Source organism: Manacus candei, unplaced genomic scaffold (assembly GCF_025592945.1).
Source record: "Manacus candei isolate 608988 ecotype Guabito, Panama unplaced genomic scaffold, ASM2559294v1 h1tg000008l, whole genome shotgun sequence".
Classification (NCBI taxonomy): domain Eukaryota; kingdom Metazoa; phylum Chordata; class Aves; order Passeriformes; family Pipridae; genus Manacus; species Manacus candei.
The window spans coordinates 16,637,801-16,664,279 of NW_026138056.1; the positions used below are offsets into that span (position 1 = coordinate 16,637,801).

Below are 26,479 nucleotides of genomic sequence, written 5' to 3' on the forward strand. Positions count from 1 at the left end.
CTGTATGACCATTTCTGCATCTGCACAAAAGGTTTCTACTGGCTGTTTACAACTATCTCTGTTGTTTTGTCAGTGTTGCATCAGGAACTGCCCAGAGGACACAATGGATCAGCCAGATTCTTTATCCAAGGTAGACGCATTTTTAATAAATGCATAATAATAAATCATGTATGAATAGCATATGTATTAAAGCATACAGATGGTGCCTATCAAAAAGTCTAGACACAACAGGGTCTGTTTAGGAAAATTCCATGTCTGTCTGTGATTCCTGCCTGGAGAGCACTGGTAACAGAATTTTTGTTGTGAAGCTGGCTAAAGGCTCAGTCCTTGACTTTACCACAAAGTAGTTTCCTCTATATGGAGATCACTTGGGAAGCTCTTGCACAACCCAGGAATTCGCTGACAGAGGGTGTGCATGCAGCCACAGCACTGATACCCTGCTGTGCCACAAGATGGAATTATTGGATGGACTTGAATTTTATACTTATATCCCTATTGTAATTTATTTTACAGCTTTTACCACAAAACCAGTTGAGTCCTGTTGGAATTCTTGCAGACTGATGCATACATTCATATTTCAATTGAATTTTGCCCAAGGTCTTCTACCTGAATATGCTAAAAAAGTAAGAAACAGATTTGTGGTTTGGCTTGGGTTTTTTGTCTGGTTTTTTTTTTTTTTTTTTTTTACTTCTAACAATGGTATAAAAAAAGAAAAAAGTTCTATTGTAGAAGTACAGCTGGATCAAGTGTGTAAAGTTATTAGGTTTGTTCAGTGAGATCAACAGCGTTTTTGCCCTTGTGACACAGAAATAAGCATTCACAGACTGATAAAAATGGTAAATGAAAAAGCAACAAGACAAGTCATTAGAGTTTTAAAGAAAACAGTTTTCACTGTTCAGTTGTACAAATTGAGGATTACTAAATATAAGTAGGAGGTAGAACTTTAATTCAGGCAGGGTTACCAAATTGTAACTAATTGTAGCATGTAATGCAGTTGCATAACTCATCTTCCAAAAATATTTTTGATGGGCTCTCTTCTATTAATCTGAAGGAAATTTTTCAGCCGATCGTAACAAGTAAAGTAGCTACTTGGTGCTTTAGGAATTTGTCAGTCGTAACTATATGAACTTTATTATTTATGACTCAACACATGTATGATTATTTGGAAAAGATATTTTATTGGAAATACTCTGGGAACTTATCCATAAGTATCCATAAATAGAACTTATCCATAAGTATCCATAAGTAGAATAAAAGATAAGTAGAATAGCATAGAAGTAGAAGTAGACTGGAATAGAATAATTAATTTGGAAAGGACCGACAACAATCATCACTCCTATTCACCTCTACACCAAAACCTATGCACAATTTAAAAGGGAATCTCTTATCATGTCTATTTGTGACACAGTCACTGGAGGGCAGAAATTATGTGCTATATGAATTTTGCAAAATTTTAGAATCTATAGTTACTGATTCCAAATGGAAGCTGTGCATGGAAAATATTTTGTGTGATCTCACTGCTTAACTTGTTTGAATGCTTAAGATTGTTGTGATATTCAAGTATATACTTCTGTAGGAAATACCCAGATAGATACTGCTCTATTCAAAGCTATACCTGATATTTCCTGTTACATTTGGTGCCATATGCTGTTGACATTGGGATTAGTAAATTATATGATTAAATCTTTTAAGCAGCACCTGCAAAGTGTTCAATAACTAAATTCTCATGAAAACCAAAATGAAAGATATAAGGCACCTTGAATAAAAAGATCTTTAAATAAGAAAATTATTTTCTTGGTTCCAACTTCTATGACTGCATTCTCCCATGTCTGCATTTCTCCCAAAGGTAAGAGTCTAAAAAATATTATCACATTACTAAAATTTTTACGTGTTTACTGCTGCACAGTATTACACACTGCTTCCTGTATTTCATATCAAAAGAAATTATAAATAGTAATATATGGGTATACATGAGTTTGCTAATGAAAAAATAACCTTGCACTTACTGTTACATGATGTGTAAATAGATAGTAGAACAAGATCAAGGAGGAATATCCTAGGAAAAGATTTAAAGAGTAGAAATTCTTATTTACTGCTGTCTAAACATACCTATAAGTATGTTACTGAACCTCTGGGCGTGTATCTCACTCATTTTTCTTATACAGCATAAGGTCGTACTACAGAACTTCCAAGAAGATGCCATATGAATTCTCTACTGAGAGTATATAATAAAATCCAGTTTGGTTTGTTTTTGTTTTTTTTTCTTTTAAGTGTTTGAATGCTTTCAGTTTCTATGAAGTTATTGTAAGGTAATACGTGTTCTGATTATTCATGACTAAAAGGTCATTAAATTACAATGTCCCAGTAGAAAATACTGCAATTTACATGACATTTAGCAAGGAGATTATATGAATCTACTTGTGTTCTGTGAGTTTAAAAGGTGAGACTTCTTGCTCTTTTCAATAGAGTAAAAAAATAAATGAAATTCAATTCCATAACATTCCTTTTTATTTTTATTTGAAAGAAAACATTTTCTTAGGTGATTGTAAAGACATTAGTGCTAATAGAACTGTTCTAAAGAATTCTCAGCACGTAAGTAAAAACCCTAAAGTTAATCCAACATTACCATTAGTTTCTGGTAATGCTCTATTTTTTGTCTAACTGGTATCTTTTATCAATATACATGTTGTATTATCTCTTAAAGTTCTATTGATCTGAAGAAGCTCTATGCTATAAATAAATCTATTTGCTGCAGGGTGTGAAGCAAAGGTACGTGTGCTATGGTTTACACAGCATTGATAAGGATTAGAAATCACACCCTCAGTAGCATGTAATGGGATAATTCAAAATATGTGATCATATTAATATGAGACATAATAGCTATGCTCTGCCTAAGATACTACTGATCATCTTGGTGAAGAGTTACTACTGAAAAAAAAAAGGAGTTGTTTATTATATCCATGTCCTTTGGGGGTAGCGGCAGTACAATGTGAGAGACAGAAACTAAAATGACTGCCCAGGGTTTGCCCACATGCAAATATGGTTGCTTAGGGACATTAGGGTGCAAATTCAAGCTGTGTCCCTCTACAGTATGCCCCTTGTAACAGAAGCAGAAATTTGGAGGGTTCATTTATGCTAGAGTTTTTAGCAGCTTCTTCAAGCAAACCCAATCTCCACGAACGCACCTTTTAATCCAAGGGACTATAGGCAGACCCAGAGTAAACTCATTGAATGCCAGCAAGTTCCTGGTACCAAGTGCTTTGCTCTGCAGATGCTCTGCAATGTAATTCATGACCTTCAATGAGTCTATGTTTTTCATCTGACAGGTTCAGGTGGATTGCAACACCCCATAATTATCACCTTCTTTATTGCTCCTATTTTATTTTCCACCGAATAGTTATCACAAAATTTCATTCAAATTTATGATTGTTACTAACATTTAGTTTAAACTTGTGTACCAGCTGACTCAAAGGAAGATAAAATATGAAATTATTACACTTTTTTTTTTGAGTGAAGCAAAAGCTGAAGAATTGTGACTAATGTATGTAATTTTCTATAAGACTAGTGAAAAGTGAATAGTCAGAATAAGACTTGTAGAAAGCATGGGCTGATACTTTGCTAGAAAATGCTAAAAACTGTTTGCTTCGTCAAACTAGTCATCGGTACTTTTAAAGAAAGAAAAAAAATTCAGTACTCAGTACTCAAGTAGACACTTGAGTACACACTTGCACTCAGGTACACACTTGAATCAGGGTGCTGTGTTTCTACAGTTTCAAAATTCAATATCTTACAGTTTTTCACATTCTGTGTTGGTGTTGCAGTGACCCCTATGTGTTTATGGTGGCTATGTTCGTTACTGTAAAACAGAGCTTTTTAGCTTTTTTTGTCACAAATGCTGTTGCATCGTGGATAGCTGGGGTGGTTGCCATTTGCTTCTAACTACTGTTGATAGTTTCAGTCAAATCATTGGCAGTCAGTCCTTATCCTCTTAGAAGTATCTGTGAGATAAAGATCAATTGGAAAAGTTAATTTTTACCACAATTTCTTCAGCATCAGAAGGAATTACCACAGCTTTGCTGTTGGTACGCTACCAACTTTGTGACTATGTACTGGACGTCAATATCTAAGGTTGACAAGGCCTGAAATTCACCTGTAACCAAAATGTGCTGCAGTCTGCTCTATATCGCTAGAACTAAAAGCAAAATACTTTGCTGTAACACCACTTTTTCTGAGTCTTTCCACCCTTTAGAGCTATCAGTGGTAACAGATTGTAATTACCTTTTTTGACAAACCTCTAAAATACTGTGTTGTACAAAAATGGTGCAGAATTTTGCACCAAATCTTAATTGTTTTTTCCCATGCTGTTCCGAGAACCACTTTTAATTCTTCACCTAAGGGGAAAACAGGATGATGCATGGAAGACACATTGCAAATCTAAGCCTCTAGTTATTGTCAGTAAGTGTTCTTTCTGCTATAGCATAGCTACTTTGGCATTCTTTCAAAGAAAAGAATGGTTCAAAAGAAAATACATTTGTTTCACAAAGAACATATATTTTCTACTGTTGGAAATAAGACAATAAGGTGTGATGTCACATTGTACAATAAGTCATTAAAGTTACTGTGTCTTTTACTAATCTATTTTAGAAATTATTATGGGAATAAAAATGGTGTGCAGTGGCCCAACCTCTGTAACAAATACCTGAATGTATTCCATAGTTTTCTCCAGAATGAGAAATTTCTATTTAAAATTTAAATAAAATTAAAGAGCAAGATATTATCATAACATAAATTATATAGCTATTAAGAAAAAGAGTATTGAAACACACATTATTTAGGATCAGAAAACAAAATACTAAAGACATTTCAAAAATACATACTTCAGAAGCAAATTGAATTTGTGTTTTATAACCCTTCCTGGTTCCACACAATGAAATCTGCAACTATTTTCTCCATTGGGGGGCAATTATCTAGTAAATTCTTCCCTGAAAACTACACAGTTGAAACCTACTGTAGATTATTGTTACTAGTTTAACTATTTCATTGATCACTGAAGTTTCACTCTTTGAGATAGAGATAAAAAAATTGAATAAAATTAGAAATCCCATAAAACAACTGGGGAGAAAAAAAAAACGGAGAAAGCAGTACATAAGGTAGGAGGAAATGTACTGCCATATATTGTGAAGTGTACAACACACTTTTCTCTTTGCTAGAGGAAACCTTGAAAGAAATCAAATAAAATCTTACAAAAACTCAGGAGTGAGGTGAAATTAAAGGGCAAATATAAAAACAGAATGATTGATAATGTCAAAGCTTTTTTTAACAGTGTATAGGAGTATTCTGTCCCTGTTTAGAAACCTAACATGAACCAGCCAGCCTTTTTTAACGATGGAATTAGGGGAGAAGGCAATCAGGGTTATCCTGTAAGTCCTTTCAGTTGCTGACCTGTCTCACTTAAGACCATTCCCCCTCTTCTTTAGCCTTATCTTGCCACTATCCCAGTCCTGGGATGTCAGTGTTGCTGCATTTTTCAGTTTCCTGGTTTCAGGTAGTTACCTCACTACTCATGCTCTTACTGAGGGTTTTGGTGTCCTTCGCTTTGAAGGGCTGGCTGAGTTCCAGACAGAAGGCTGGAGGGGAAAAACCTCTCAAAAGCTGGAGCAGGGAGAGACTGTTGGCTTGCTGAATTGAATGGATGACTTTGAGTTGTGCTAGGCTGTGAGGAAAGAAGTCGAAAAAGCCTGATGAGTGAGACTACTCAATGGTACTGATTGGTGTCAGGAAAGATGTATCAACTCCTCGAACTGCTCTGCAATGTACTTCCTGTCAAATGACAAGAGAGGCCACTTCATTTTTCCCTCTATACTGGCTGTACTAAGGCAGTGGAAGTGTGAAATGGGTTTCACAGCAGATGCTTCTTAGCTGACTGGAACGGAATCTAGAAGCAAAGCCTAGCTCTCCATGTCATATGTAGGGAAACTGGAGAGCACTATAAGTGCTCCTGAAATCCCAGAATTTTATCTACCTGAAGTGAGAATGATGAGCAGGAAACTGCTGGCCCTGTGAGAATGCTGAGGAGAGGGTGTCTTCAGCCTAGACTGCACTCAGATTCCTTTGATGCTGTGGAGCCTCTACAGAGGATTTATATACCAAAAAGACCCTTAGACAAGAAGTCCCTATGATATGTCTTTCAAAAGAATTATGCTTTTAACAGAAGACAACTTTTCTCTTTTTTTATTGTAACTCCTGTTTGTTTGTTTATTCATTTTTTTTTTGTTAGTCTTCTTCCACAATGTGGAAGATCAGAATTTTGTTTTTCTTTAATTAGTATTACTCCATTCAGTATTCCAGGAAAGTGTTTTAAATAGCAGAATATACATCTGGCTTCAAAGAAGGTGTGCTCTGTTGGGATTTGTTTGTCGGTTTTGTAGAGTTGCTTCTCAATTACTTAAAATTGACTAAGATGACAGGAGAGAGAAGGAATAACAGGCTGTTTTCTATATGTTGTTCTTCCTTTTGAGATAAGGCATATTTATTTCACCCTTTTTTTAGAGATCATTTCAGTATGTGTGAGCTATTGCTTTGACTGCATATTGATACATTTTAATGAGTCTCTTCATTAATTTTGCAGTGAAGTTTTCTTTTTACACCATGCCCTGCAGGTTTTTCCCACTCCTGTACATCCCTCTGAGTTTCTTTGGTGGTTTAGCATCCTAATGTACCTAGAAGGGATGCTTAATGTTGTATTCATAGTAACAGCTACAGCATCTGCAAACAAATTACAACCTAAAACAATTGATCTTCCAAGATTCTGTACAAGTAAGCACTTTTTGGGCAGACGTATATGTGCTTTTTCCTGTCCTTAAAGACTAGACACCTCCTTCTCAAATTCCTCATAGAAATATGTTCCAGTAAACTAGCTTGTGTCTGCAATTAAATGCTTACACGCTAGGAACCCTGCTTGCAGGCCAGATGTGCACATACAAATGGGAACTTTGGTGCCCTGTTAAGGTACCTAAGGACAACTAAGGGGGCAATTACCTTGTTCTTTGATTATTTGAATTTAACTTGACAAAATGAATTTTGGCTCGGCAGTCAGAGGCAAATGTTTCAAACCAACTGTAACTACGCCGCATTCACACAGGACTAAATTTGGGCATACCTCAGCTTCTCAAATAATTTGCAAAGTAAACTGGTTCATACTGAAGAGCAGAAAACCAAAGTCTAGGACTAGGAGCAAGTTGTACTGTATATAGAACTTGAGAGAAAAGAGCTCTTTACCAGAGTTGATGCTCAGTGCCTGAGCTGCAGTGTCAGTGTGCAGCCTTCACTGTCTCCATCCAGTAATCACTTCTGCCAGTTTGTCTTCCTCAACCTCTACCCAAAACTCTTCTGCTTCAAAGCAAGCTGTTTAACTGACATTGTCAGCTGTCATAATACAGGTGTGCAGTGCCATTAGGAGCACACTGTCTTAGAATGGCAAGCACTGCAGGTGTTATTGAGAGCTTCGTTCAGTATTTTCTTTCCAAATGTGTAGGGGTTGTATAATGGAACATGAATACCATCTGTTGATCTCTTGAGGTGTGTACTCTATAAATAACTCAGAAAAGACTGCAATTCTGCTTCTGTAATTTGAGATATTTCAGCTGCCTCTAAGACTTTTGTATCTTTTGGAGTTCAGGGGTTTTAACTTAGGTTAAGCCAGCTTTCTGTTCACATCTGCAAAAAGGAATATTTATTGATCCCTAGGAGCCAACTGACTCTTTTTGTAAGCAGTGTATGTTCTACTATCACATCTCTGCTTAAGCTGGCTGCTACAGACTCTGTCTGTGTTAGTTAACAGTGCAGCACAATTAGTTGAATAGATTTGTAGCATGAACAGGTACCAAGAATTTAGTATCAACACTGTCCGTGTGCTGTTATTTACCCTTCTAACTAGCTTTGATGTGGTCTTGTGCACTGAACCATTGCTGTTTGTCAGCTGTGCTCCTGGCTCTCATCTTTGAGTTTCTTCATGCTCAATGGTTCCACTGCACAGATGCCAGAGTGTATGTCAAGGTGTGGTAAATGGATGTGAAGCTTTGCTCCGAAAGTTCATTTCTCCAGGATAGAACTCTAGTATGGATGTACCTATCAGCTCTTCAGTTAAGACATATTTGGCAAAAATGCCTTAGTACTTGAGATTTAGTGACTGAATAAGCAAAACATAGATTTTTGCTGGGCTCACAGTGGTTATGTAATTTCATCAGTGCATGAGCAACTGTCAGTGCACCGAGCTTTACACATGTGCCACTTATCCCATAGAATCCTTTAGACTGGAAAAGTTATATCATCAAGTCCAGCTGTAAACCCAGCACTGCCAAATCCAACACTAAACTGTGCCCTTAACTGCCACATCCACAGGTCTTTTAAATACATCCAGGGATGGTGACTCACCCCCTTCCCTGAGCAGCCTGTTCCAGTGCTTGTCAACTCTTTCGATGAAGAAATTTTTCCTAATGACCAATGTAAACCTCCCCTGGCACAGCTTGAGGCCATATCTTCTCCTCCTATCTCTTTTTACCTGGGAGAAAAGACCTAGGTTTACCTTTCTACAATGTTCTTTCAGGTATTTGTAGAGAGCGATAAGGTCCCAGCCCCAGCTCCCTCAAATGCTCCTCATTAGACTTGTGCTCCAGACCCTTCAGCAGCTTCCTTGCCTTTCTCAGGACACACTCCAGCACTTCAATGACTTTCTCGTAGTGAGGGGCCAAAAACTGATCAGACTATGCAAGGTATTTTGCCTTGGATCTTTGTGATTGAAGAAACTGTAATTCCCCTTGGGTCCTTACAGAATACAACAGTTTTTCCTCTTCCTTTGTGTCTTCAGTTATATGATTTTAAGAACCCTGAAATTGGACTTGTTTTACAAAAATCTACTGGTTTCCTTAATGAATTTTTCCTTTCACACAGAAGGTGATGATTACTTTCAACTTTTCCCTGTAGTTATGCACTTTTCATTTCTGTCCTGCTGTAGGATGTGTTTCTGGGTATCCTTTTCTGAGTTAATCTGGGGAAAGCTTAATTCAGTAGAAAGTATGTGGCAATTTCAATAAGGCAAGTATGCTTATTTCTTCAGGAACATTAAGGTTCATGATCAGACTTGATTATGCAAGCAATATTGAAAACTCAATGTTTTCAGTCTGTGTTCTCTCACAGTTGAATAACCAAGTTAAAAAATGTTGAAGAAAAAAATCAAATTTTCTTGTACATTCAGTCTATTGACTGTCCCGAAAGGTCTTCAGGAAAAGTCCCAAGTAATTGTTCAGGCTCACACAATCCTGCTCTCTCGACAGAATTCGAATAGTAAATCCTGCCTATGTGAACTGGTTGCTGTTCTAAAGCCCATCTTGAGTGAACCAGTGGGTAGGCAGTATAAGTAAGTAGGAAATAAAAAAAGTGTACTTGCATATAAATGTCCTGGTTTCAGCTGAGGAGAGGGTTAATTTTTTGCTGTAGCCATGAGAGGGTGGAGCCTGGAGCCCTGTGGATGGGGCCAAGACCCTAATGTTATTCAATACCAACCCCCAGGGACATGGGAAAGGGACTCTCCCTCTTACTTCCAGGAAGAAAAGGCATTCCTTTCTGGTCCTGGAAAAGTGTGGTGTGAGGAGGGTCTGTCTGCCTTTGTTTTTCATTGTCCCAGGCTTGGTGAGCATTTTGCAGGTAGATCGCTCTCTCTTTGTACACTTGTTATTGGTATTGTTGCTGTTACTGTTTGTTTTCTTATCTCACTTCTTTTTCCAGTGAATTGTTCTTTTCTCAACCTGTGATCTTTGCCTTTCTGTGCTTTCAAGGGGGAGAGGAAGGGAGTGCCAACACACTTTTGGTGGGAGCACTAAACTGGGGAATATCATTCCTAAACCATGCACTCACAATCTCACAATGATGTGTTAGAATCTATTCAAAGCCTACTCTAATTAACTACTGTCACTTAGTTACTACTTTTTTTATAGAAAAAGAGAACCTGTCTGCTTTCCATAAATATACTTGGTGGGAGGGAAGAAAATCTTTGATATCTTACATACATCAGTCATATGAATTGGAGGTTAAAGGCTAAAGTAAAAATGTTTATTACATCTTTTTGACTTTTATTCTGTTTTGCCAGATAATAATGATAGCATTCCAAACAAATGACAAAAAGTTAATCCTCACAGTATGCTGTATATTTTTTAAATTAGTGCAATGATTGGAAGAATGTAAGGATAATTGTCAGAATATCTGATTAATGGCTAGTCAGCATAAAAAAGACAGGGTAAGAGACAGGAAAATTAATACATTATACCCAAAGACATACCAACCCTGAACAAAAGTTGATAACGGAGACAATTGCAAAGACCAGAAGTCTTAGGGCACTAAGATGGATGGGCCATCAGAGGAATCACTCAGGCATATCTTTTGAAGAGGTTGAATCAGTACTTTGTAGCTGATAGAAGGGAGAGGAATGGGACACAAGACTTCTCATATATTTCATGGGAAAGAGTTAATTTAAACTATAGTTGAGAGGAATTGTGGGATTATCTCCATCTGCAGAAAACAAACATATTTCGTCTCTACATCTTTTGGTCAGCAAATAACTTTGCTGTCTTGAAGCTTAGTTTTTTATGATAGATTGACTTATCCAAACAACTCCTGAACTAGGTTTTTATCTATTGTGATGAGGTCATTGCTGTTCTGTTTGGATGAAATAGCATCCTCTTTTAGGATACACAGTCTGTGACAATGTGTAAGCACTGTTCAGCAGTAAATAAAACATTTGTGTGTTATCAACACTATTTTCAGCCTAAACGCAAAACACAGCCTCATACAAACTACTATGAAGAAATTCAACTCTATCACAACCAAAACCAGTACACAGTGGTATAAAAAGGAAATGATTTCTGAGAAAAGCTTTATTAAACCAGATACTTATCTTTGTTAAGAGACAATTAAAGGCCATACTACCTCTCCAGACAAACCAGAGGAAGGAATCACATCTGAGAGGTCTCTAGTGCCTCTTTCCATAACCAGGTATGAATTACCTCTTACTGCAAAGACATCTGACCTGCTATCATGACTTTTTGTCTGAGTATTATACATCTTAATCCTGAACAAAGTGTTTTGATAAGATGGTCATTCATATTCTGAAATGCCTGACCTGCTGAGAATATGAACACAACAAAGTTACATGTCTCTGCACTCACTTCCTCCCAGCACATTTACAGGTAATAAAAAGCTGGAAGGACTGATTGACGCACTATGACTGTGCTAACATTCAAAGTGAGTTTGATGGGCTGAGGAAATGGGCAAACAGAAATCTTACCAGTTTCACCAAACGAAAATGTGAAATCCTGCACCTGGGGAAGATTAATTCCATACACCAGTACATGCTAGGGACCAGCTGTTTGGAAAGCAGCTCTGTGGCTGCATTAGGAAGAGCATTGCATATTGAAAGAGATGATCCTTCCCCTTTACTCAGTGCTGACGACAACACACATGTAGTGCCGTTTCCAGTTCTGGGTTCCCCTGTATGGGAAAGATATGGACATGTGGGAGGAAGCCCTGCAAAAGACCACAGACATGATTAAGAGACTGCAGCATCTCTCATATGAGGAAGGACTGTCAACTGGAATTGTTTAGCCTGGAAAAGCAAGAGGAAAGCTGGGGGAATCTCATCAATGTGTATAAATACCAGTTGGGACAGAATATAGAGTATGAAACCAGACTCTTTTCAGTAGCATCTAGTGAATGGAAGAGTCAGTAGACATAATATTAAATAAAACCCCCCAACTATTTACATTTGATTTTTTTTTCAACTCTGAGAAAAATTGAGCAGAAGTACAGGTTGCCCAGAAAAGTTATGGGGTCTCCATCCTTGGAATTATTTCACATCAGACTGGACAGCCTGCAGGCATGGGCAACCTGTCCCAGCAGATCCTGCTTTGAGCAGTGGTTTGGATAAGAATATTTCCAGAGGTGCCTTCAATCGTTCTATGATATTGTGACATGTGCTGAATTTTTGAACAACTAAATATGGGCTCCTCATCTCATATAATTTCAGGGAAGTCCTTTTAACTTTGAAAGTCCAAGGATTCACTCTGACTGATGGTCCTAAAGGCCACTTTATCCATTGGTGCTGTATGTAGCTCGAGACATTGCTTTTAAAAAGATAGTGTATGAAATAAAGTGCAAAATTACAATTTTTTCCAGAACAAGTAGGAAATCTTCTGTATTACACAAATTAGAGAAGTAGCATCTTATTTCTGACTAGTTTACATGAGGACAGTCAAGGATCTGGGAAGACAAATATTTGGCTTGCAGCTAGCCTAGCTCTCCTCTGTCTGTCTGTCTGTTAGGGTGTCAGAATTATGGTGAAAGGTACAGCACGGACTCTCACTCTTGGGTTTTTTTATACATTGTTCCATTTCCAGTCAGGTATGTTCATGTATAAATGTTTTACTGCTTGTATGATTTACAGTAAAGCACTAGTTCTTTAGGCTTAGACATGATCCCTAAATTCATGTCATTTGAGGGAAGAAAGAGTCTGCTAATCTTCCAGTACAGTTAATTAATTCTCTATCTATTTTGCTAGAGTGAGTTAAATGCAAATGGACTCATCTGAATTCAGAAGTACTGGCTAGCTTTTTTTCTGATGAAACTTTCCCAGGCTTTAATGTGGGCTCACTTCCGCAGGCGGCCTAATAAGAAGCATTTCTGTACATGCTGCCCCGTGCTAATAGCAGCAGTTTACTCTGCCTTTCTCCTGACGTGGCCTGCCTGATCATGCATCTCCTGGACAGCTGTTTTAAGCAAAGCAGGTCTTGACCAAATCAACCATATGAAGTGTGCCCTGTTAGCAGGAGACTGATCAGTCAAGATGATTATATGCATTTCTTTCTGCAACCTTTCTTCTGGTTCTGAAAATGGTGTTTCTTTTACAGTTGCCTACCTTTTCTATATCCAGCCACTTGCAGAAAAAAAATCAAGGTTTCTGATTTTTCAGTTTTGAAAATCCTTTAAGTCAAAGTAGTTGTACAACACATATAACAGAGTTAAGAGGAAATTGTATCATGAAAGAATGTCATAAAAAGTAAAGTGAGTGTTATTATTTGTGGAGCTTAGGAGACCTGCACTTGAATCCCTAAGGACAGACAGTAGCAATGTGTGAAGTTGTATTCCTTGTTTTGGACACACTCCCAGAATGACCACTGGTGGGTGAGACAATTCAACTTTTTCATCCAGACAGGGTTTTTACGGGCTTTGTATTTTCTGCATTGATGGAATCAGTTTAAGGCTTTTCCATGATATGAACCACTTTCTTGGATATATGTATTATGTTTTCTACCTCTCCCTGTCACATCCAAGTACCATTTCCATCTATGAACTCATTACCATTCTGTCAGAGTACAGAAGCCCCTTAGCAATATAATTAGCAGTATTGTCCAACAAACCTCATAAGTTTAAATGGGTAAAGTTGTAAAATTTTTAAAAAACGGCATTCTTTCAAAAAAAGCAGTCTTTTCTCCAGTGTCTTTTTTTAAAATTTCTGAACTAGAGTGCTACAACATCAAATTTCCTCCTACTTCTCTTTCTAAAAGCTCCATAATGATCTATACATTTTCTTTGCCTTAATGCTTATGTTTATAAGTCTTATAGGCTTCTACAAACCTTTTTATATCACTAGGCACTCACTGAAGTGTACATAGCTTGTACAAATGGAGTATAAGAAAGATCCTGGTTTCAGCTTCCTAGATAACTTATTGGTTCTCTGCCTGATGAGAGGCAAGAGGAAATAAAAATCACTTTTAATGGTTGACTGCCAGTGGTGACTTCCAGGCTTTCTCTTCTTTTAAAAAAATCTGTTATTATAGTTGAGTGTCAAGAGAGTCTTGAAGAAAGAGCTGTAAAAGAAAAAAGGTAATCACTAACACTACAACAATTCAGGACTGAAAATAACCTCTCTGCTTATGGGACTGGGGGATTGAGAGTAAAATGTGCTATTTCTGGCCCCGAAATTTGTGTTATACGGCCTTTTCTATGTTTTTGTTAACAAATAATTTTCTTCACAAGCAACTACTTAATGAGAATAATAATCCAAGGTTTATTTTACTGGGGAACTTTGAAGCTGAGTGCTATTAAGGTATTTAAGAAAATATGAAATGAAACTAAAAAATATAAATCTTGAGTATCAGAATTAACAAGTTACAGCATGCAAAACACATTATCCTTTTCTCAAATACTTGCCTTGTTTTTCAAGAAAGCCTTTTTATTGTCTAGTTTTTACCATAATTTGGAAATATGCCCATACTATGAAGACTCAACAGTAAGCTACATAATTTCTGAATTAGACATAGTCAAAATGTATCCCAAAAATTGGATTTTGTAGTAATACAAATAAATTAGTGGTGAAGGTGTTTTTTTAGTCATATATTTTGGTCTACATCTGAAGCTCTGAGGTACTAAAAATGTTTATCAGACAGTTTTGGTTTAATCTTCAGCTTTTTTTCCCTGACCTGTGAATTTTTCCCTTATATATCATTAGTTGCACAATACCATCTTCTTGCACAGATGGGAACACTGTTTGCCATTTGGTCCAATTGGTCTGCCCTTTCCAGTGAGGAATTCCCAGAATCACAGAATTGTTAGAGATGGAACGCAACTCTGGGGATCATATAGTCCAACCCCCCTGCCATAGCAGGGTAACCTCAAGCGGGTTACACAGGAACACATCCAAGTGAGTTTGAATGTTTCCAGAGAGAGAGAGACTCCATGCCCTCCATGGGTAGCTGCTTCCAGTGCTCTACCACCCTCAGTAGAAGGAAGTTTTTCCTCATGTTCACAGAATCACGGAATATGCTGAGTTACAAGGGACCACAAGGATCATTGAGTCCAACTCATTGTCAACCCATTTTGCCATGCCATCATAGAAGGTTCTCACATTGGTAAAGCATGATTTCCCCTCAGTGATCCATGGAGAATACTTGGCATGATGTCTTTTCTTCTACATGCTTGGTGATGATCTCCAGAATGAGCTGTTCCATCACCTTTGCAGGGATGCAGCTGAGGCTGACTGGCTAGTAGTTTCCTGGGTCCTACTTTTTGCATTTCTTGAAGATGGAAGTAACATTGGTCTTCCTTCAGTCATCAGCCACCTCTCCCATTCTTGTTTTTCTTCATCTGTGCTTTTGTCACAAGAGTCTGGTCTTGGAATGAAATGCAGGAATGTTTAAGAATTATTATTCAAATACTAAGAACCATTATTCAACCTAAGTCCTTATGGTTTAGTACACCTTAGATATGTGTGTATTTGATTCCCATCTCTTTGGCTGACTCTGCTGTTTGTGATTCAGTATGCCCATAAAATTTGGGGAGACAACTGGATCGAAAAACTGTCAACAAAACAGAAAAAAAAGGTGAGAGTTTTTAGTGCTGTGGATTTGAATAACAACATGGTAATACCACTTTCACATTTTACAGTTGTGTTAATGGGACTAGAAGGTTGTGCAGTCTACTCTTCTAGTAGGAATTGGAAATTAGAATATAAGAAACTTTGGGAGGCTTCATAAGTGCTTTTGTGAACTTTTAGGTGAATGTCAAAGAAATGGCAAATGTTGTTTTGTGGTTATTTTCCTGAAAGAAACTCTCATTTAGGCTACTGCTAGCTTAAAAAGACTGAGCAAGATGGTAAAAATATTTCCAGATCTAGGAAAATAATATGGTTTTAAATGCCATTTGAGTACAAAGAAGATGTTTTTTAGCTTGCTTGTCTACCGAACGTAAAGTATACATGAAAACAGGAAGGCGATGCTAAATACAACTGTTTTACATATTTAACAAGTATTATCCTAGCATTTGAAAGCATGAAGATAAAATCTTGGAGCACAAAAGATTCATAAAATGATAACTAAGTACAACCTGATTAAATATTGGGTGATGCCCATCACAGAATTAGCATCATCAGGAGATAATTGTGTCAGAAGCAATCAAATGTATACAACAAAAATCTATCTCTCTGACTATGGATTACCAAAAAGCTGGACCTCACTATGTAGACTACTGGAAAAAAATTGCATGCCTACCTCATTGCTTTTACACAGGGTGAGAAACTGCACTCTAGAGAACAGGTTGTGGCTGATAGGAGAAGCCAGTTCTCATCAGCCCATCTTTCTAGGGCTGGAAACAACTCTACAGAGCTGTCAAGAAAGTTTCCAATTTCCATTAACTGTGAGACATCAGCTACAAGCCAACATAAATTTTCCCTTTACTGTACTCACAGTTATCCCCAAACAAAAAAAAATCTCTTCGCTTTTGAAGATATCCCACCTTCGTCCCTAAAAATGTAAGACCTGGGTTCAAGCCACATGCTTGTCCAAGCTTTTTACTTATATTTAAGGCCCCAAAATAATTTTTGCAAAGCCTTTTGGTTCTTCAATACCTCGACGTTGTATAAAGAAAAAGCTCTGCATGTGTTTCCCAAGAGATTTCTTTAAATTTAGTAAGAAAATAGGTATTTTGACAAAAGCTTCACAGCTTAACATACAACCAACGAAGAGAAACATTCCACAAAGCACCCAGTACACACCAACTCACACAGCTTAGTAAAATACAACCCACAAGTTTTAGATTACCTAAAAGAGAATAAGGAAAGAGTAAAGAAAGGAGATTAAGAGAAGAAACAGGAAAAAAGAGGGAGAAAAGAAGAGAGAAGGAGTAAAGGAAGAGATTAGAATAAGAGAATTAAATAGCTACCACCAAAGAGCCCTATGGAAATCTGGGGCAGTGGCAGGTCCCGAGAGAAAAAGCAAGATGGAGCTCCTGTGCTGCCGTATTTATGTGGTCTGGCTACCATGACCACCCCCCTCAGGCGAGATGTCCGGCTCACTCACCTCAGTGCCCTCCAGGCCAGAAGAAGGGGTGGTGTGGGCAATCAGAGGCAGAGCCAGGGGTCCCAGGAGGAGTAGTGTAGGTGGGCTGCCAGGCTGGCCTTTCCACTGTCAGCTCTGCCACGCAGCTTCCGTGGCTGCTGTGATACTGAAGGCCTGACCATGTGGAATCTGACCTGACCCTTCTGCCAACACACACACCAGTTGGTTCTGACACAGTAACACAGTCCAGTGAGATTCGAATCCAGTGTCTCACAAGTATAAATATAGATAAAGCTTTTAGTTCAAGGGTGACAAACATATGAATGTCTGGGGATCATAAAGCTAAAGAGACAGAAGTTGGGTACCTGCCAAAATATGCATTAGATATCTATATATTCTGCATGGCCACATCTTATTGTCACTTTTATTAGACTAAATGCACAACCTTCTATAGAGTTTGTTCATGTTTGCCTTGGTTTAGTGCTTAATTTGTCTCCTTACTTGCAGAGAAGGACAAAAATACCAAAATTACTGTAATGTACAAAAATATTTTTCTCTTCTACATTACCCTAATACACATTTGTTATAAAGTAAGTCTTTTCACAGGAGAAAAGTGTCTAAAGCTTTTACTCTATATTGTTATATTGTTTTACGTTAATCTACCAATTAGTCAGGTAAATTTTTATACAATCTTAGAGTTGTTTTCACTTTCTGAGCTGTGTTTTGGTTGGCAAATAAAGAGGAACCGGTAGAGCTTCTTCTCATTATGAATTATATGCAAGCATCTGTCTAAATGCAGTCTGCAAACTAGGACTTTATATCTTTCTAGTAAAGTTTCATTGTCATTTTTGAATGTACAGAAGTTCAGGAAGAACAGTTTAAATTAATCAAGATATAATCAAAATGGTAGAAAACATAAAGAGTTGTAGTCAGTATTGCTTTCAAGATGCCTTTTCGTGAATCAGATATTTTTAATCCAATATTTTTTTCCATGCTGTGTTTTCAAAGATCAATTAGAAATTTAATTTTTCTTAAACATTAAAATTGGCTCTTAAAAATTAATTCAAGAGCTGAAACAAAAAAAAAAAAAAGACTTTTAGTACTCATCATGTCACTGAACCATATTCGTTACTGCAATTTTTACAGTCCATTTTTACATCAGTGAAAGTCCATTGAGATTTCTGTTCTAAAACTAGAGCAGTAAGTCAGAGTAGTAAGTCAGGTTTCTCATAGGAAAATAATAAATGTCCAGTCAGAAATCTCGGGAGAGTGTAAGTTGAATGACCTTTAAATAATTCTTCCCAATTAGGTTATATAGAACATATTTATAGTCAAGGACTTCAGGGGTTTCCTTTCTCCTTAGTTGACCCAATTTTTTTTAGTTAAAATGTGTTACTGTAATCAGCTCATTGAACAACTAAATGCTGGGCTGAAATTTATGACCTTTTTGATAGAACTTACATGTTTTGTTCACCAAAGTAGATTTTTCTGGCAATGATGTTGTGGCAGCTTTCCTTGATATCTTTCCAGGCTAAAAATCATGTGTGAAGCTTAGTTGGTTTCCATCTGCTCATCAAACCTTTTTTGAATTCCTTTTATTAAAAATTTCTTTTTGCCAAAACACCTCTTTCCTCCCTAGAACACTTTTTTCCTCATTTCCCCCCCTGTGTTTGTTTGTTTTTGTAAAGCATTTAGTTTCTTTAAAAGACTGTAATGCTTACCAGCTAGGCAAGAGGCTGTAAGTAAAAAAGATTGTATCTGAAATATCAAAGTTATTACAAAATCCGTTCTTGAAGATACTTCTTGGTTTTGTTTACAAGGTGATGTTACTGCTAGTTAGGTGTAGGTAGTGCTCCTCTAAACAATTCCAAGCATGGAGCTTTGTGGTGAAAAAAAAAGGGGAAAGAAAAAAAGGACTGTTCCATGAGACAAACATTTCCTTCACTTTGCTACTCTAAGTGTCTTCACTTAGACATTTGCAATGTCTAAGCCTCTCAGAAAACCTGAAGAGTAACAAGGCAATGGGTTTGCAGCTCTGCACTAAGTTTGAGAAATGACCTACCAGAGAGCAGATGAACATAATGAGGGAACAGATGAACGTCATGAGGAGGCCAATGGCCTTCTATACAGCAGTTACTGACCTTGGCATTTTGCTGCTGTGCCTGGCTAAGAAGAATGGGACATATTCCTGCTGTGTTGGCCCATTCCAGTACTCACTCTCATGTCTTAATTCACGTAGGGATGGCACCCAACCGTGACTTTACATTTAGAATACTGTAACTGAAAGTTGTTTTCATATCAATTTTTTTTTTTTAATTTGAAAGACACTATTTTGATTTGCCAAGTTACATTATTTCTAAAGCTAAAAGTCAAACTTTAAGTTTGACTGTAAAGCAAAATTATAGAATCAGAATCATAGAATAGTTTGGGTTAGGAGGGACCTTGAAGATCAGCTAGTTCCAACCCCTCTTCCATAGGCAAGGACACTTCCCACTAGAGCAGGTTGCTCAATGTCCCATCCAACCTGACCTTGAACAGTGACAGGGATGAGGTATTCACAACTTCTCTGGGCAACCTATTCCAGTGCTTCACCACCCTCATAGTAAATAATTTCTACCATATATCTAACCTAAATTTCCTCTCTTTTGGTTTGTACCCATTACTCCTTGTCCTATCACCACAGTTCCTGATGAACAACCCCTCTCTGGCTTCCCTGTAAACCCTCTTTAGGTACTGGAAGGTTGTTATGAGGTCTCCACACAACCTGCTCTTCTCTAGGCATAACAGTCCCAACTTTCCCAGCCTGTCAATTGCTAAGTATTATGGTAACTATACCTGAGGGGGCAAATAGGCTCAAAAGATCATCTCAGCAAGATTTAATCAAAGGTTATGGATGGATGAAACAGTTTCACTTTATGATTGGAGTGCAGATGGCAAACAACTCAAATTCATCTGGTATACAGAAACATACCCAACAGATATAATGGATATGTAGATAGCTGCAGATGGAGGACTCTATGTGTGACAATAGCATGGGAGTATTTAAAATCCCCAGGCACATACATTTCTCTTAACTATAGCTAATTAGTAAATAGGAGTGAGTAATATTTCAGAAGGTATATTGACTCTAGGAAGAATATAATAAATAAAAATCACATGCCTAGAGGTGTGTTCTGGACCAGCAACTTTAAAGGTCACATTCTTCATTTACTCTTTCTGAAAATGTTAAATAAATAGCTGAGCTACGTTGACTATACTGTATTTGTATTAATTTGGTTTCTATTCAGAATGTCATTTATCCCGTTAGAGTGTGAAACTATTTAGAGGAAAGATTCTGTTAGTTCTTTGCTATATATTTACTCATTACATGTTCTGTAGCTAACCAAATATAAATAACTCTAAAATTCAGTGTTCTAGGGTGATAATTTTTATGTTTCAGGGTGCTCTTGTTTACTGGTTCTGGTATCTAGCAATATGAATAGCATGATCTTCCATCAGACTGGTCAAATAAAAGGCCTTTTTTACTTTAATCTGTACAGTTTTTTGTGTGTTTAAAGCAAATCAGAGACTGTAGACTAGCAACCATGAAAACTGAAATCCTTTGACTTTACTTATACAGGCTTTAGCACAAACACATTGCCAACATGCTCACTCATTTCCTGGTCTCTAGGTTGCAAGTAGTAATTTAGTTTTCCAGCAGTGCAATCACCATTAGTTCTGTTATAAACATCTTAATTCACAGAGCATACCTGTCTGTTAAAGCTTTTTGATTTGGCAAGTCAGAAATCTACTTACTCTTGTTGAACAATATCTTCATATATGAATTGATATTGTAATATTCAGGACTACTTCTTCTGGTTTTCCTAAATTCAGTCCTTGGACATAGCCAAGGTGGTAGTCATCCTTTTGTCCAGTGTGAAAAATTTTCCATTGCTTTTTTTTTAGCACCATAGAAAAATATAGAGATTGGGTTGTCATTTTTATACACTGCAGTGATAATTAATGATGTATAAACCTCAAATTTGTTTTTTTTAGATGGAAGAGATTCAGAGATTAATTTTCTTCTCTGTTATTGTGTTTGAAGTTATGCTCTTTCCTGATGACATTTTCAGAAGACTTTGGAAGGCTGTGAAAACCCTTCTATAAATCCTCCCTTCCCCTTTTTTTTCTTCATCTTATTTGACTGCATGTCTTTAATCCAAACAAAACTTTGATTTTTAAACTACATTTCCTTTTCCCTCCAGGCATTTTGGTAGTTTCCATGTAACACTAAAAAGCAAAGAACAAAACATAGAACAAGACTGATGGAACAGGGAGCATAGTGTTCTTCCAATTCAGATCTTGTGGGTTAAAGCACTGTAACATCTGGAGTTAAAAATGCATCTCTAATTCCTACTCCTGCTACTTACCCTCTGATTGCAAGGCATTTTAGAAAAAAAAAAAAAAAACACAAAAAACAAAACCCAAAACAACATAACAAAACACTTTTTATCTTTTTTTGTGACAATGTTATGCTTTACATAAGCAAAAATTCACTGGAGTAATGAATTCCAGAAATACTTGTTAATTTTACAGGCAGGGAGAGCTTCAGCTAGAAACATAGCCAACATCTCATGCATAGCATGTCCTTGATCTCATGTTGGGATGCTCACCTGAAGATGAGAACTCAGACCTCAGTTTCAGACTTAGTGTGAGGAATAGAGAAACATTTAAAGCTCGTGTTAAGAGACTTCACAACTTGATTCCAGTTTCTGTTCAACACTTGTCTCACTGCAGCCTGTTGCTGTGGGCAGAAGTTTGTCCACAAATATTGAGTCAGTGCTTGTGGCCCCCGGAATTTAAAAAGTAAAAGGAAGAAATTTTGTAACAGTACCTTACTCGTTTGGCATTCTTGCCTCCTGGTTGGATGATATTGGGGAGCTAAGTCATCTGCAGTGAAGGAAAGGAGAGCTTTGGAAAAACCCATTCTCAGAGTACTATTACACTGGGTCATGCAGGAAGCCTGCTGGCAGGTGTAGGCTTGTATTCAGATTCTTGATAGGCAAAGTAGTCACTGAGTCTGGACAGGTGACAAATATCTCTTACACGGGAGTGTGACAAAGAAAGAACATTTGTTCTTCTGGATTTCTTTCTTGCAAATACAATTCTTCCCCCCCACCCCACCCGAAGTTGTTCAGCTCATACCATACTACATTACTTATAGATTGATTATTTAAAAAGTTGTCCATGTGTAGCTGCTAGTCTATACCTTGTCTTTCTAGATGTATACATGATCTCAGTTTTCTTATACAGAAAATACTAGAAAAAAAAAGGATCTGAACATTCTGTGCCTCCCTGCCTACCTGTTTCTAAACCTTTAGACTGACATTTGAGTTCGTATTCAACCTGCTGCACATGAACTATGCAAACATAAGTACATAGCTGCACTAAAATGGTAATTTAATTAATTCTGCAGAGAAAAAGCTGAAAACATGCAAATGAATACTTATCACAGAGAATAAAACTAATCATGAAACTAATTCATTACAATCAGTTGAGGAGACCTTTTTGTACTTGTGTATATGACAAAGTAAATACGTCTGTATGAAGACAGTAGAGTTATACAGCCAAATTGTAGATGTGATTCCTGGATTTATCACTGAACTGGTGTCTAAAAGTCAAGCTGACTGACTGTGTTACCTCTGAAGTCATAAGATGAACAGGAGGAACATAATCCCTCTAATATATCTGTAAAACCCTACTTTGGATAGTTGATCTTGGTTTTGTATTTGTTGTGGGTTTTCTCCATCTAAATTTTCGTGATTAAAATACACCAGAACACCAGAACACTGGGACAAGCTGTTTGAAGCCTACTGATGAGGCAAGACTGGTATAACTTTCTTTGGAACAACAGCCAGAAGAAATGTTTCTAACAAAGAATAATGTAGATGGGAGAATGTAATTAAGCAAGTAGTTACGGCAGTAACTTAATTAACAACTAAATTAATACAAAAAGACTGTGCTCTTCAATGCATAATAGTGTGCTGAAATAGAAAGGAAGATCTGAAAATGAAATTAAATCCTTGTTGGATCACGTTCATCCAAAGTGTCACAAGTGGGATAATTTATTCTCCCACATCTACTGTGTAAGGACAATATATTCTGTATTGTAAGAATTGAGACTCTCCACACAAGGGCAAAAGAGATTATAGGTAATAGGTTGTAATGTTCATGCCTCATCCACAATGCCAAGATTATGAACAAATATGCCATTTTGCTTATGAGCAGAAGTGTTACACAGATATTAAAAACTGTCATGTTAACTCCTTTAATTATGCTTGATTAGTTATTTTTCATAAAGTGATCTGGAAAGAGCAGACTCTGTAGCTGTTCAGTGTCTACTGTTACAGAATCAAATAGAAGGGTCTGGAAAGGACCTTAAATATCACCTCGTTCCAACTCTGCTGCCATGGGCAGGGGTACCTTCCACTAGACCAAGTTCAGAGCTCCATCCAGCCTGGTCTGAACACTTCCACAAATGGGGCATCCACAGCCTCTCTGAGCAACCTGTTCCAGTACCTCCTGTCAACTCTTCCTCCTCCCACCTCCCCCCCCCCCCTCCCCCCAGTAAAGAATGTCCTCCTAGTATTTAGTCTAAGCCTACACTCTTTCAGTTTGAATACATTAACCCTTGTCCTATACCTACATGCCCTTGTAAAAAGTCCCTCTCCAGATTTCTTGCAGGCCCCCTTTAGGAACTGGAAGGCTGCTTTAAGGTCTCCCTGGATCCTTCTCATCTCCAGGCTGAACAACCCTAGCTCCCTCAGCCTCTCTTCATAGGAGAGATGTTCCAACCCTCTGATCATCTTTGTGGTACTCCTCTGGACTTGCTTCAAGAGATCCACATCCTTCTTATCTTGACAAAGATTTCTAAGTCAGTGATCATCCATTTACAGGGAAGTAAAAATTTGAAATGCAGTGATGTCTCGAGACCTGACTAATGCAAGACAGCATCTCATTCCAGGAATATCAAACCTTTGTCCTTAGGTAATGTAAATTGATTTGCTAATTTCAAATTAATCTGCTCTGCCCTGGTTATATGTGGGTTTTTTTTAAATTAATACTGAGTTTGATGCTACAAAGGAAAAGTGAGAACAAAATTTTAAGCTGTTGTTGCATCAGCAAATGGATGAGGGTTTTTAACTAAACCATTGATGTGTCTCACCACAGTCCCAAAAGATGCCAGCGGCTGTTTCAGACAGGAACATTTGTTCACACAGCACGGAATGAAAAATTGCCTTTTTAAGTGCTGGAATGAAGGGGTGTTACTCCTCAAAATGATGTTTGATGAAATGCAAGTACTTAATATTTTGTGCCCTGAATGTGGTCATGATGTCACCATCAAGCCTATTTAATGAGTAACATGATTTCTATCTGACCTACAACAACTTGCCTCTCTAAGAAAAGCTAAATAATGATGTTTTAAAAGCAGGAAATTATCCTTTCAAAATTGAAATTAAGTATTTTCTGAGGAGGCTAGTGATGGTTATGCAGTTGGTTTTAGGATTTTTTATAACTGTTACAGCATCTTAAAAATGTACTGGGAGTTTTGTTCATTGTTAAATATATTTACTCATCTTTCTAGTTTCAGAAATTTACCCTGAAACAAGTTAAGTGAATACTGTAATATTGTTTTGTAACTTCTGGTTTGATCCTAATGCATACCTGTGTTATACAGATTCAATTTAGTAACCAAAATCAGATCATGAGGCCAGTAGAGGTGGAAATATGGTGTATAGTACATCCTCATGTATTTCTGTTGTTTGAGTTACTATTATTTTTGGAAAGATGGTTAACTTAGCATTAATGTAGCAAATTAGAAAAAACACAACAAGCCTCTTTCATCAAAGGTGTTTCATAAATTTTAAATGGTCCCTTGCATAACTCTTTTGGAGTACATTCTAATACATGCTTTTGCATTCTAGTAAAAGTATCTTATTCTTTTCTTTTCTTGGGTTAAGCCTACTGGTGTCAGTAACATTATTTGCAAAAGGATTGTAGGTGAAAGTCACAAGGAAGTCCATGTTGAGCCTCTTTTTCAGATGCCCAAAATCTTAGGAAAATTCCTGCATGGAAATTCCATGTAGAGCAAGAACTCAAAATATAATTTATATTTTAAAATTCTAAAAAAGTTTTATGGTTTTCAATAATTTAGCTGTTCTTGTATAGGAAGTAAAGCATGCTAAACAGAGATGGGGGAACGAGTTACGTTATAGAGTATCACATTACTACAGTGAAGAGTGAATATAACCTAGCCAAATAAACTTCTTTTCCTTCTTTTCATACCACTCAAATCAAGGGAAACTAGAACCAGTAATGGGAATGTAAATAGATTAGAGAAGCTTCTTGAAAGCAAACTCATAGCGTAAGATTTCTCTAAGAGAACTAACTCAGTATGTTGCCTACTTAGATCAACAGATACCACCCGCCTCCATGTGGGATCCGGGACTAATTTTTGTTCTTGAATCTGTGGCTAAGTCAGGTTAAATGCTGTTCTCAAGTGCAACAGGAGAAAGCTCCTGGTATTAATTACAGATAAGTCCTCTTACCTCTGGGATGTAAAGGGAAAGACTTGAGCTCAAATTGTCTCCTAAGCGAATCAAACCCTTATTTGTTAGAGCATGATCTTAACTACAAGGCTGTAGGGCATTTTGGCATAGATTTTTCATTCTCAGCTGTCAGCATTTGTTTGTTTGTTTGTTTGTTTGCTTTTGTAGTGAATGGATGATCTTCAGTTCTTACTGAAATAGGCAGGTATGGTACTAGTTTTCTTTTTCATGTGAATGCTGTAGTCAGTGAGTGACAGCCTCTCTTACTGTAGCCAAATGAATATTGCATTATTCCATGAAAAATGAAAGTATTTCAGCAGGGAAAAATAAAAGTCGTAAGTTAATATATTTTATATCAGGTTGCTAGACCTGGTTTAAGTTGCTTCAAGTAAACTAATGTCTTAAAAGTCCCCAGTCTCCTACAGGCCAGGTGCTTGTTGTCACATGAAATTTGATAGCCTGCTCTCTGCTCCCCTTTCAGTTGACCTAAAACTTGTTCCATCATGTCCCCTCAGTTACATCCCTTAACATCAGATAACAAGAAAAGTAGTTATTTCATGCATATCATTGAAGATTAGCCAGAAGATAAAAATAATTGTGATTCATTCAAGCTTAGTGCAGCAAAAACTGCTAGAACACTTTAGTAACAGAAACATAGGCTTCATGCTTAGTCATTTGAAAAAAAAAGGTGTAGCTGCTAACAAGTGGATGTGATAAGGAAATAAAATAGATTGATAGGAAGCTAATAAGAATGTTCAGGAAGTACTACATAAATATCTCAGATGAGTTGAATATGATATATTGGATAATTTTTAAAGAATTTTTTTTAAAAATAAAATTTTTTGTAAAAATAAAAAAAGTCCAGCAATTGAGGGAGTAACATCCATTTCCTTCATCAATAATGTATCTATAAGTTCTTTGTATTATTATGGTTTTATTCTATGAAAGAATGGTTAATTATTTTTAATAATTTTTGTAGACAAGATTTTTGCTGTCAATTAGTTACTCAGT

At 37.0% G+C, this 26,479-nt stretch overlaps 1 long non-coding RNA gene across 1 annotated transcript in view; it reads left to right on the forward strand.

The window, feature by feature from the left end:
- The first annotated feature begins 344 nt into the window (after positions 1 to 344).
- LOC127461995 (uncharacterized) overlaps positions 345 to 26,479 on the forward strand; it is a 55,962-nt gene continuing 29,827 nt past the window's right edge. Inside the window, exon 1 of the long non-coding RNA XR_007900272.1 lies at positions 345 to 623. This is a non-coding gene — a long non-coding RNA (uncharacterized LOC127461995). The remainder of the gene's footprint in view (positions 624 to 26,479) is intronic.